We start from the raw sequence: 12610 nt of genomic DNA on the forward strand, positions 1-12610 counted from the left end.
TGACCTATTTTTTTTCAACACACATTCAGCTCTTGCAAAGTTTTCAGAAAGTCTGTCATTATCTCACGGGGATGTGCTTGAGACTATAAAAAGAAAAATAAAAAACAATAAGAAAAAAATGTTTAATTTATTTAATTATTTCAAGAAACTTTACCTGAAGTCCAAGAGCCCATTTTCTTTCGGCTTGGTTTCTGATATTCATTCATTGATAATCCATGTAAGAAGATGGGCGTTGTGCCATAATTGGAGAAGTAGGAGCTTCGTTTGAAGTCATGCGGTTGAATCCATCCTGTATTTTTGTTTAGCCAAGGGCAAATCGGTAAATTCACAAACTTTTGATATATCATATCATATATGTAATATTTATACGTGTATAGACCATAAATATATGAGTAAACAAAACTTTTTCCCAATTTATAGAATACATGACAAGCTTTTTAAGGATGGTTTTCATGAGAAGGGCATTTTTGTCTTTAAGCACCTGTAAAATGTTTTATAAAAATTATATATTTTGACAAAAAGTCAAAAATACCCCTCTTGTTTTACCCTATTTTAGACTTTTAGTAATCTGAGAATCTTACCCAGAGTAATGTTACAAAACGGAAAGTAATGATCAAGGGCTATATATATCTTCTCTAGAAGCCCTAAAAGTGTTTCAACTTCATCTCCCAAAAGATCAACTTGTATCCCAGAAAAAAAAAAAAAAAAACATAAAGTAATTATTTTTTTTATTTTCCTTTCATTTTGAAAATTAATAAAGTTTACTTAATTTAACTCCTTTTAGCAAAAAAAAAAATGTGAAAGGTGTTGCATTAATGTACCTGATACACAAATTTACCTGATACAGATATTTTAACCCTATCAGCAAGCACAGATTGTTGTTCTGATTCTTTGATAATGCATCTTTGATCTGAATTAAAGCCAAAAAGGGAATATTTTCCAAAGTTTGATAGAGTAATAGGTATAAATCCCAAAAACAATTATGATCGGAAAAAAAAAAAAAAAAAAAAAAAAAAAAAAAAAAAAACCTAACCTTGTTAGGGTTTTAATCCTTCACGATTGATGAGATATGAGATCCACCCATGTTTGCATCTTAAGAAAGAGAAAAAGGAAAAGGAAACAGGGAGTAAGGAGGAGATAGTTAGGTTGTCGCAATGCCCGTGATTACAAACCAGAAAGGGTAATTTTACTTGGTGGTGGTGTTGTTGTGGAGTGATGTTGGCAGCGACAAATGATACAAAATTACAAATGGTGAAGAGAGGTCAACCGTATGTGATTGGGGAAGGATGGAGGAGATCATCCGGTAGAATTTTTGAAGCAATAATCATTTGTAAATGCAGACCTGCGTTTCCGAGTTTAAGAATAGATATATAACATTAGAAAACATTGTATGTAGATGAATTAGGGTTTTCCACGTTTAAATATAGGGAGAAGGAACTACGGTCAATTACAATCAAATGAGCAATGCTTAACAGGATTGTACCTGATGTTATAATAGGTATACCTCTTAATTTTCAAGAAATGGGCAATATGCTTAATAATATAGTAAGATATATATATATATATATATATATATATATATATATATATATATATATATATATATATATATATATATATATATATGTTCAGGTTCATTTGGCACCATATTAATTTTGTAAGACCGTGAGACTAAATCTAAAAATAATTTTAAAATACAAAATAAAAGGAAAAAAATTCTTTTTTAATTATTATTTTCGGAACTTTATTTAACTAAAAAAATAAAAAAATTACCGTTTTTTTTAAATACGTGAAATATTCTAATATAATATTACACTGTACATATTCTAATTTGATTTTTAGAATGTTTAGAATATTCTACTAGATTTGTCAGATACATAGAATATTCTAAATATTCTACTAAAATATGTAAAAAAATATATATTTTTGTATTTTTTTATTTTTGGTTTTTTTATTTTTTTGGAAAGTATATATTCCGAAAATAATATTGGGAAAAAAATTCGAAAATTTTCAATTATTTTGCATTTTAAAAATGTTTTTGTTTTATCTAATAAATGAGTGACTAGGATTGTGTCTAACAATTTTACAAAATTAGGTCGTCTCACATTAACCTAACTCTCTTTCTCTCTCTCTCTCTCTCTCTCTCTCTCTATATATATATATATATATATATATATATATATATATATACATATATATATATACACACACACACACACTAGATGTGTCATTGCGTAAAACGGCAACGATAAATAGTTTTTTTGATGAATAGTTTTTTACGAATAAATAATTATTAGATTTTATTATTAGTTATTAAATGATAATAAAATTACAACTTTTACATAAAATATTTATGTTTATATTGTCTGATTATTCTGTTAATGTAAATTATTTAATAGTGGTGCTTTAATTTATGAAATGTAAACTAATTTATAAACATGAATTTATCATTTTATAACTTTTATTTTTCCTCGAATCGAACATAAAAAAGCCTAAAATTTGACCATACAATGAATCAAACTTTGTTTTTGTTTTAACTTATACATATATGTATAATTTGTGTATCTGAACATAAAATAAATCAGACCTTGATGTTTTGTGATGAACATAATAATTATGAGTAAAAGAAAAGAATATAAACGAAATATAATGACAAAACTATGTATCAAATAACTTTAAATAATAAAAATGTTTTACTGGAGCAAACATAAAAGTATAAACCGAAATTAGATTCCAAAAAATATCAAAAGTAAAGGTTTTTAGTAAAGAAAATTGAAGGTGTTTCTAGGAAAAAGGTTGAGGGTTTTTTTTCGAAAAAATTTATCTAAAACCAAAGGATTAACAGTAAATTTGCTAAAATTGTCGAACTGAAAAAAAAAAAATAGAACAATATAAGGTCTCTTTAGAAAAAAAAAAAGAGTTAGTGTAACACAGGAAAAAAACAATGAACAATAAAAAAAAACAACAAAAAAAACCTAATATATAATATATTTTATGATATTAACAATATAAGTCTTGCATACTTATTTATTTATTTAGCATATAGGTTGTATTTAAATATATATAAAACAAAAACAAAATTGTTAAACTTTTGCTTATTTATTTTTATATAATATTCATTATTGATTTTTTAAAACAATTAGAATATAATTTATATCATTTTTTTTCAAAAATATATTAAGTTTTAGTCTTATTTTAATCTCAATTACCATATCTTAATGGTATAATTAAATAAAACAAATATTTTTTTTTCAAAGACGAAATTGCATAAATGGTACTAGTGGTTAGCTGAAAATTATCACTTTTGTAAAAATGTTTGGAGTAGCACCAGAGTTCTAAACTTTTTATTTTGTTGCGAATTTGATCTAATTTGTTTTGAACTATTTTATGTTGACGATTTTACATTTACCTTTTACTTTTTCAATTTTATTTATTTATTTAAATATTTGACATATTAAAAGAAAAATAAAAACATAATTTAAAAGAAAAGACAAAACACACACACACACTCTCTTTCTCTCTCTCAAAAAAAAATTGGGTTCATTTGAATTAAAGTTACACCCGCAAAAAATTGACCACCCATTTTGTGACATCCCCAAAATCACGGCCAGAAAAAACCGGCTTCATTTATGTTTTTTAAAATAATTTCAGAGTAAATCCATTGATTTAAAAGAGTTGCGGAATTTGTTCCCAAAAACAAAATATGATAAAATAATATTTACCAAAGCATTTCATCAAGAAATGTATTTTCATTAGATAATCAAAACTCGGGATGTTATGTTCCGATACAGACACAAAAGCATAAACGGCATATTACAAGCTATACAACATTTATATACAACTACAGGCTTATAAACAAAACAACTTGATGATTCATCCATCTTATGCCCTCGCGCCACTTCCTGTGATACAAATAAAACTAAATGGGTAAGGCTTGGGAGCATATAGGGTTTTCAACTCACAATAAATAATTATATTTAATTCAACAATCAACAATAACCCGATTACCCATTCTCGTTATCCTCACTTTACGTCCCTAAAACAACATCTATCTCAAGTGACCTAATCTAGGATTTTCATCGGGATCGACATTACTGCAAAATGGTTTCCTCAACAATGAAAGTCCTAAAGGCAACCATGAGGGGGATAGAGTACACCGGTGAACACATCGTTCACAAAACCTATAGGTTATGAACCTGCTAGCGTTCTACGGGACTGTCTAGAAAGAGTCTGTGGTCGTCATCCATACTCCACTTGATGACTAGATTAACAACAACAACATCGAGGCCTCTCATCTGTTTACCACACATCAACTATCTACTCATGTTCTACCCAACATATTAGTAGTTAAAAATATATATTTTTATACATAGTTTAAAACATGTATAGCATTCTCATTCAATACATATTCCAAACAATAAATGAGACACATACAAATAACACGTATTTCATAGAGAACAAATCATATCTATGAGATATAATAAAGTGAATATATAATCACACATATAACAACAAAATATACACATAACACATATTTTATATAAATTACTTCATCATTATGCGTTAGAAGAAAGTAACGACACACTCACTTGATCAGAACATGATCGGACAACACCACAGCTGTAAGAGTAGTATTCTTCAGTGAAACCGTGATCTCTTCACACACCGGGTTTCTCACGGGCAGAGCTTCGGCTCGGAAACTCTTTCTTCTCAGGATATTCGGGGCTTCGGGACTCGCTTCGGGTCTCGGGATGATATCGGGGCTTCGGGGGTACTTCTTTGCATGCAAATCGAGGTAATATGGGTGAGAGAAGGGTGAATTAGCAACCTTGTCCGACTGCCCCTTCAAATCTATTTATAAGGCAAATTTCTCATTTTCCTCGTCGTGAACAGTGTTTTCACATCGTGAGCTTGAACGTCATTGCATGCGTCATCGTCCACTTGCTCTGTCAGGATCCAGAAGGCGTCAGAAGTCATGCCACGTCGTGGGCACTGTTTCCACGTCGTGGCCACTGACACAGCTTTGGGGTTCGTGCCCCGAACTTTAGAAATTCATAACTTTCGTATACAAAATTCCGTTTTCGACGTTCTTTATATCGACGTCTAGGTGAGAATATGCTCTACAACTCTCGTTTAGACTCCGTTGTTTAATTTTGACTTTATTTTTACTATATTATAAATATATTACTTTTATATTATTTTTAGTAAGCCGGGACAGGAAAACTCCATTAGAAATTCATAACTTCTTCATCCGACGTCCGTTTTCGTCTGTCTTTTTACCGTTGGATTACTATCGACGAGATCTTAGATTCTCGTTTAGATTGTTTCGACTAAAAATCACTCGATCTCATATTCGAGTATTCGGGTTGCATACCGCTAAGTCGAAATTTCGGAAAATCATAACTTCCTCATATGAAGTCAAACTTGGGCGTTCTTTTTACGCACACTCTCGGTTTAACATATTCTACGACTTTCGTTTAGATCATTAAGGCTAGATATCGCTCTATCTTAAATTCATGTTTTACGTCATTCAGTGTCGTGTCGGTTTTGTCGCGAAACTTCGACAAGTCATAACTTCTTCGTTATAACTCAGATTTCGGCGTTCTTTATATATTTGGAAACCTCGTTTCGACCACTAAAACATTATCCATAGATATCGAGCATATCTAACATTTCATTTTGACACTCATTCTTAACATTTATTCAATTAAGACACACAAATAACCCCAAACACATAATACTCAAATTATACACTTCTATTATTTCAAAACGGATTACAAAGGTTAACCTAGACTATTACATTAACATTAATGACAAGCCTATAAACACAGGCATTACACATTTCCAGCTACCTTTCATCTTCATCACCTTCATCGGCATATTTCTGAAATCCAAAATCAAATCTAAGAAATCGAGTTTGATCCATCATACATTCAACGTAGAGATTGAAGTATCATCAATCCTTTACAGTCCTGTCAAAGAATGATGCAAAGATGCACCATCGGCCATGGTCACCCCTGTTTCACTCACTTCTCATCACATACAAAACATTCACCATAAACATTTGGTGAATTGAGATATGAAGATTTCATACTTCACCTTCAACCTTCTCCTTTCTAATGTCACCTCTAGATTCTCCCGCCTCTCTATTTTGTGTTAGGTTAAACCCAAATCAGATATAACACAACCCAAAGTTATGAAGTGAAAATCGTTTCAAGCCCTAATTAACTCATAATGAGACTCATAATAAGATTATGGGTGATAGTGGATGTGAGGTTTGGGCTAAGGAAAGATGAAAGAAACGAGCAACAGTACGGAGAGGATAAAGATTGGCCTGATCTTTGTTTGTGAAGTGGACCAATGTCGGAGGAGAGAGTACTGGTAAGATTTTGGATCTGCTAAAAACATGGGGTTTTATTGAAAACTTCATGAATATAAAATTGGGTCTTGAAATGATGTATATGATGCATACACTTAGGTTAGATTTTCTACATTTATTTTGCATATTGATTTTCTGCAAATTTCTAGGATTGTAAACTCATAACCAAATCTTCAATTGTGTGGTATGTGTGTGTGTGTTTATCATCGATGAAGTTGGGTATAGTGGCTCTAAACTGGACTTTGATCATTTTCTAGAAAACCGATTAAAAGACCACTAAGGAGGATCTAAAGTCATTCAACCTCGTTCGTTCGATCATAACATTAGAGATTTTAGCTTTAATATGGGTTTTGACGTATTCTGATTATAATGTTCTTGATTTACAATGATGATGATGTTCTTGATTTACAATGCCCATCAAAATTCATTGATTATCAAGATCCTTCAAATCAAGAACAAAAAAGTCACTTGTATCATCTGGAGTTCTAAATTAGTCCCCTGTTTATTCTTTAATTAGAATACATGGAGGAAAATGCATGATTAGTTGTCGGATCTCATAAAAGGAATGAGTTTGCGAGAATAAGGCATGATTCTGACAGGGTAGGTGTTCTTTAAGTTTTTCTTGAATACCCTTTTGATTTTTAGTGTTCAGAAATCCATTTTAGTGACTTTTGTGTAGATGAGAGAGAGAGAGAGAGAGTGTGTGTGTGTGTGTGTGAGAGAGAGAGAGAGAGTGTGTGTGTGTGTGTGAGAGAGAGAGAGAGAGTTTTGTCTTTTTTAAATTATTTTTTAATTTTCTTTTAATTAGTCAAATATTTAAATAAATAAATAAAATTGAAAAAAGTAAAAGGTAAGAGTAAAATCGTCATTAGAAAAAAGTTCAAAGCAAATTGAATCAAACTCGCAACAAAATGAAAAGTCTTCGGTGCTAGTCCAAACTTTTTGGAGCAAAGTGATAATTTTCAGCTAACCACAATGATCATTTGTGTAGTTTTGTCTTTTTTGAAATCTATTCATATAAAATTAATAAAAAGATGGTTGTGATTGAAAAAGAATGTAAAATGAAGGGGTGATATGAAAATTTATATTCATTTAGTGTAAAGACGTGGACCATCATTCACGTCAAGTCGGGTTTTGAGATATCAACCGCTTCATGCCACCTAGAGCTGACAATTCGTTTTTTCTTGTTGTGTCAATTTTACATGGCACGGATTTGTGAAACAAGAGCACGAAATAGATTATACGTGCCTGAATATTAAACACGAAACGAAACGTACATAATTTGTATAACATGTGATACGACATAAATAAAATATATTTTTAATTGTATTATATGGAAACACGAATTTACGCAAATATATATGAACATATTGGCCATTATACATAAACCCATATCTAAGAAGAAGTAACCATAATACGATTTTTAAGCATGAAAACCAAATATATTAAGAGATAGAGATCAAAAGTCCAAATTTCCAACTACAGTCACAAAATGCTTTAGAACATCCAAATAACTCATTTTTAAGCAACTAAACGAATGTTGTGCATGATAATATTATATAATTAAAATTTTAATAAATACATGTTAAAAATAATTATGATATTAACATTTTTAATATGAAATTATTATTCTTACACTAAGTTGATATATAGAATGATAATTATTTTGAATCATGTATGTTATAAGATAAATCGTCTATAATACTTATATCACCAATTTGTTTTTATTCGGTTCGTAAGTGAAAAAATAAATAAATAAATGGTGTTCGATTTATTGTTACCTTTAATGTTATTATTAATTAATTTAGAAATTACTCATTTGATATTTTTAAAATTTTTGATTATGATGACTTCATTTCGGATCTCGCTTCAACTTTTCGATTTCGATCTCCGACATGTGATTTTGATTTCGATTCTGACTCTCCGATTCCGACCTCCAACTTTCCAATTTCGATTCTAATATCTGACACGTCACTTCAATAGGTAAGACGATCATTGTAACATCTATTGCAGGTACTAGATCTTTCAATGTTTAAATTAATGAAGAATGAAAAATCCAAAATTTAAGAGGATCATGACGTGAGAGATAGTGTCTCACGACGTGACATTCAATGGAGACGCGTGTCCATTTTTAAGGCTCACGATGTGACACATAGGTGTTCACGTCGTGAGATCAGGCTAACCCTAATTTCGTGTTTTTCTCCCTATTTAAGCGAAGTGGGAGGCAAGGGTTCCTCAACCTCCATTACCTCTTTCATGCCCAAAACATTCTTAGCCTCCATTGGTGACCTTAAATAGATCATTTGGTGGTTTTTGTCTCTTTGAAGAAAAAGAAGACTCTGTGGGTGCATCCTTTTAGCAATGAAGCTCCTACCTCATCATCTTGTAGTGCTTTTAGACCTTTGTAGGTCATAAAGGTCCTGCCTTTATCTCTAATGCATGTTAGATCTAAGATTTGTGCTTTCCTTTTCATGGATGGGTTGAGTATCATGCATGATCCATAAAGTTATCAACTTTATGGATCATTGAGGCATTTCCTTTTAGTATGAGTTCAGATCTAAAGTTCGTTGTTCGTTATAGACTTCAAGCATGAGTTGTAACGTCTCGATTTTCAAAGGCAAATTTTCCATTTTTATTCATTAATTCATATCAGAGTATATTTACATTTGTACAAAACATGATTGTGAATGCGCATGTGTACAGTCGAACCTTGCTCTTCTCACAAACCAATGGAGTGCCTTAAAAACATTTATAGCTACTGGGTGAGTGTTAGGCTTAGTAAGTTCCCCTAATATACCATATATCACAATATATATATATATATATATATATATATATATATATATATATATATATATACATCGAGTATATAGGCTCACAATCACTTAAGTTTCTATTGTCGTTATCCGGTTCACAATCGCTTAAGTTGTTATTGTCGTCACCTCACCTTTTGAGTATTTAGGCTTAGGATCGTTGAAGTGTGTAAAATGCGCTGATTTTATTCCTACTCTAAAAATATAAATTTAGCACGCAAAGGCAGTGAACCTGTCTTTTAGTGGTGTAGTTGAATAAGTATGGTGTCAAACTCAGGGAACAGAAATTAAACTAATAACTAATTTTAACTAGACAAGTAATAAAAGTAAAGGGTTTTCTCTAGTTTTCAAGACTAGAAACTTAAACATACCTCCTAACACGTAATTAACTAAACAACTAGAACAAGTAAAAATTCACCAAATTTAATAAAAGGGTTTCTGTTTAGGTCCAACCAATTCACTCCTATGGTTAATTTTATGATAAAATAATAGATTAATTGATATTGGTTACCGACTTTAGTGATTAGATTCGCATTCGCTATTACCAACCCTTAGAAAATTAATCAATTCAAGCAGTGATCAAGTGTTTAAACTAATTAACTCCCTAGTTCAATTATTCGGATTAAATAAGATTTGTAATTGGTTAATCAAATTGGTAATTCAACTAACCTCTTGTTTGTTGGTTTACCAAACAAGCTCACACATTAATTTACCCATTCTCGTGTCAATCCTAGTTTCATATTCACTAATCATAGGCATATAATAAAGTGGTCACATAAGTCATATGAGGTTAACAATTAAGATATGTTCATGTAGTCTAATTGTCTTCCAATTAATAGTAAATAGTTATGGTTAATGCATAAGGTTCTTTAACAAACTTAGTTTAATAAAATCACCAATAATCAATCAATCAAAGTATGAATCAAACCATAGGAGTAAATTAGTCTTTCCTAAACAGAAACTACGAAAATTTAGCTCATGATTACAGTAAAAGAAAAGCTAAAAACGAATTTAGTTGATCTAAACATGATTCACTTCTAAGATTAAGTGGAAAATTTAACCTAATTCGCCTTGAGTCTTCTAAAGATCAAAGATTAGGTTTCTTCATGTCTCCAAGGGTTTCTTCAGTCGCAGGTTAGCATACTAGAATCACATAAGATAATTCCAATCGAACACAGCCATTATGCCAAGACCGCAACGCATGCATTTGTGTCTAAAAATTTTCCTAAGGAATCCCCCATACTCTAAATACTCACAATCCTCATAAACATTCGCCCACTTTTTCCGAACACTGCTTATTTTTTGCATCCCTCCGAATCCACCCGAAGAAAACTTCCTAACCTCAAGATATTTTTGGTTGAGCAACCCAAGCATACATAATCTAGAAAATTACAATTTATGATACCACTATGGAGTTCTTTGGAATCTTCACTTCTTTGAAAATTTGATCTTCGATTTTTGGGTATCTTCAACTTTTGAATTTCTTTAGAATTTTTTTTTATCTTTGATCTTCATACTTTGACTTCGATGCTCCAAAAATTCTTCAAACTTTTATCTTGTAATTCTCTCTTTCTTTTTTTTTTAACATGTAACTCACTTTTTTCACTCAAAACCTACATGCTTAAGCATGGGCGCTCAACTTCAACCCTTATTGGTTGAAAACAAAATTTTCCTGGATACATTTCTGGTATACGATGCTAAACATATTGCATCCCTCAAACTAAGCAATGTCGTGTTTTTGTCTCATGATTTCACTAGAATAAGGAGGCCACAAATGAACTAGAATGTATATGGCTCAACTAAACATTTGGGTCTTCATGCAATCATCAACATAATTCTAGCATGGAATCCTAATTACTTGTACCATAGTTTTCTAAGTTAAGTCCTAAGCAATGTTTTATGCAAGATTTTGAAAAAAAATCAAGCCTAAATTAGGATTAGGATTCTAAATTGACTAAAATGTAACCAACCCCCTACCCCACACTTAATTTATGTAATGTCCCCATTGCATGTTATGTATGAAAAAGAAAAACACAAGACTAAAGAAGGAATTGGAACAAACTCCCCTGGGATAATAGTCGCGAGGTTGATATTCTTCATGTAAAACTCCAACTTTAAATGTCTTTAGATATGGAAACATGTCATCCATGCCTTGGGTATCATGTCGCATGTGGTAAACATCTAAATAGCTCTAATTTTTTAGGACAAAGCTTCTCATAAACCTTCTAGGAATGAATCTTTACGAAAGTATGAATAAAGGCTGCAGTGAATGTGCCCAAAACAGATCTTGATCGTGAAGCATTAAGGGACCCGGCGAGTCAAACGTGAACTCAGCGAGTAGACCAGCCCCTAGCAGAAAGTCAAGGAATTGCACACGAACTCGGCGAGTACCGTAGGTGCACTCGGTGAGTTGTAGCTGAGTCGAAAAATTAATTTTTCTGTTGTTTATCCTTGGCTGAAGTGCTGAAACAGGACACTTCAGTGACTCTTCTTTTATTTTCTTCAATAATAATGTATTTTGTCACACTCATTCCTAACGGACTCAACCTTAAATGTAACAATTGACATTCTTATCTACACCATCCCTCACTTTAGCCTTGACCAATGAGACTCCTAAATACACCCCAGTCTTCAAACCTGAAAAACAAAGCAACCACAAGTGAAAGAAAATGAACAAAATCCTAATTAAGATTCGAGTACATCAAAGTTCAAGCACAAAACAAACTAAATAAATAAATAAAAAAACATCCAAATAAAAACAAATTTCAAGCTTCTTCTTCCATGTCTTCTCCTCCTGCTCCACTTCCACTCGCTTGGTTGTTCCTCCTTTGCATACGCTCCTCCCAACTCATAATGTACGGATATCCGAGCCCGGGCCGTGGAGCAATGTTCATTTGTTGAAAGAGATAGGTGAATGACTCGTTATTATAGTTAATGCCTCGGCCAATATCATCCAAATACCCCCTATATTCCACGTTATTCCACCCCTCATTCTCGTCTTCCACCGGGATAACCGGTGGGTCTTCTCGGGCCCATTCCCTCTTATACCGAACTCTTCTTCATGGTTCCTCGGGAACAATCACCTTGTCTTCCACCGGGATTGCAAATGAATCCCCAAACTTTTCCACAATCCTCGCCCTCCGGAATACTGTAATGCTAAATGAAGGAGGAGAAATCATGGTTAAAGCCCTTGCCTCTTGCATATCCAAAATCCCATATGACCTTGCAAATCTTGTTACAAACATACCCCTATTAATTTTGGAGGTAATCTTCTCCTTTACTGCTCTATCCACAAGATATTTTGCCAAACAATAAGGCAAGTTGCAAAAAACGTCCGGGGTGATGATGCTCCACAAGTAGAAAATGTCGAGAGTAGGAACTTTGTCATCGTCCTTCCTCATGTTTATGGTATTAGCAA

This window comes from Lactuca saligna, chromosome 2, assembly GCF_052625555.1.
Source record: "Lactuca saligna cultivar CGN05327 chromosome 2, ASM5262555v1, whole genome shotgun sequence".
Taxonomy (NCBI): Eukaryota; Viridiplantae; Streptophyta; class Magnoliopsida; order Asterales; family Asteraceae; genus Lactuca; species Lactuca saligna.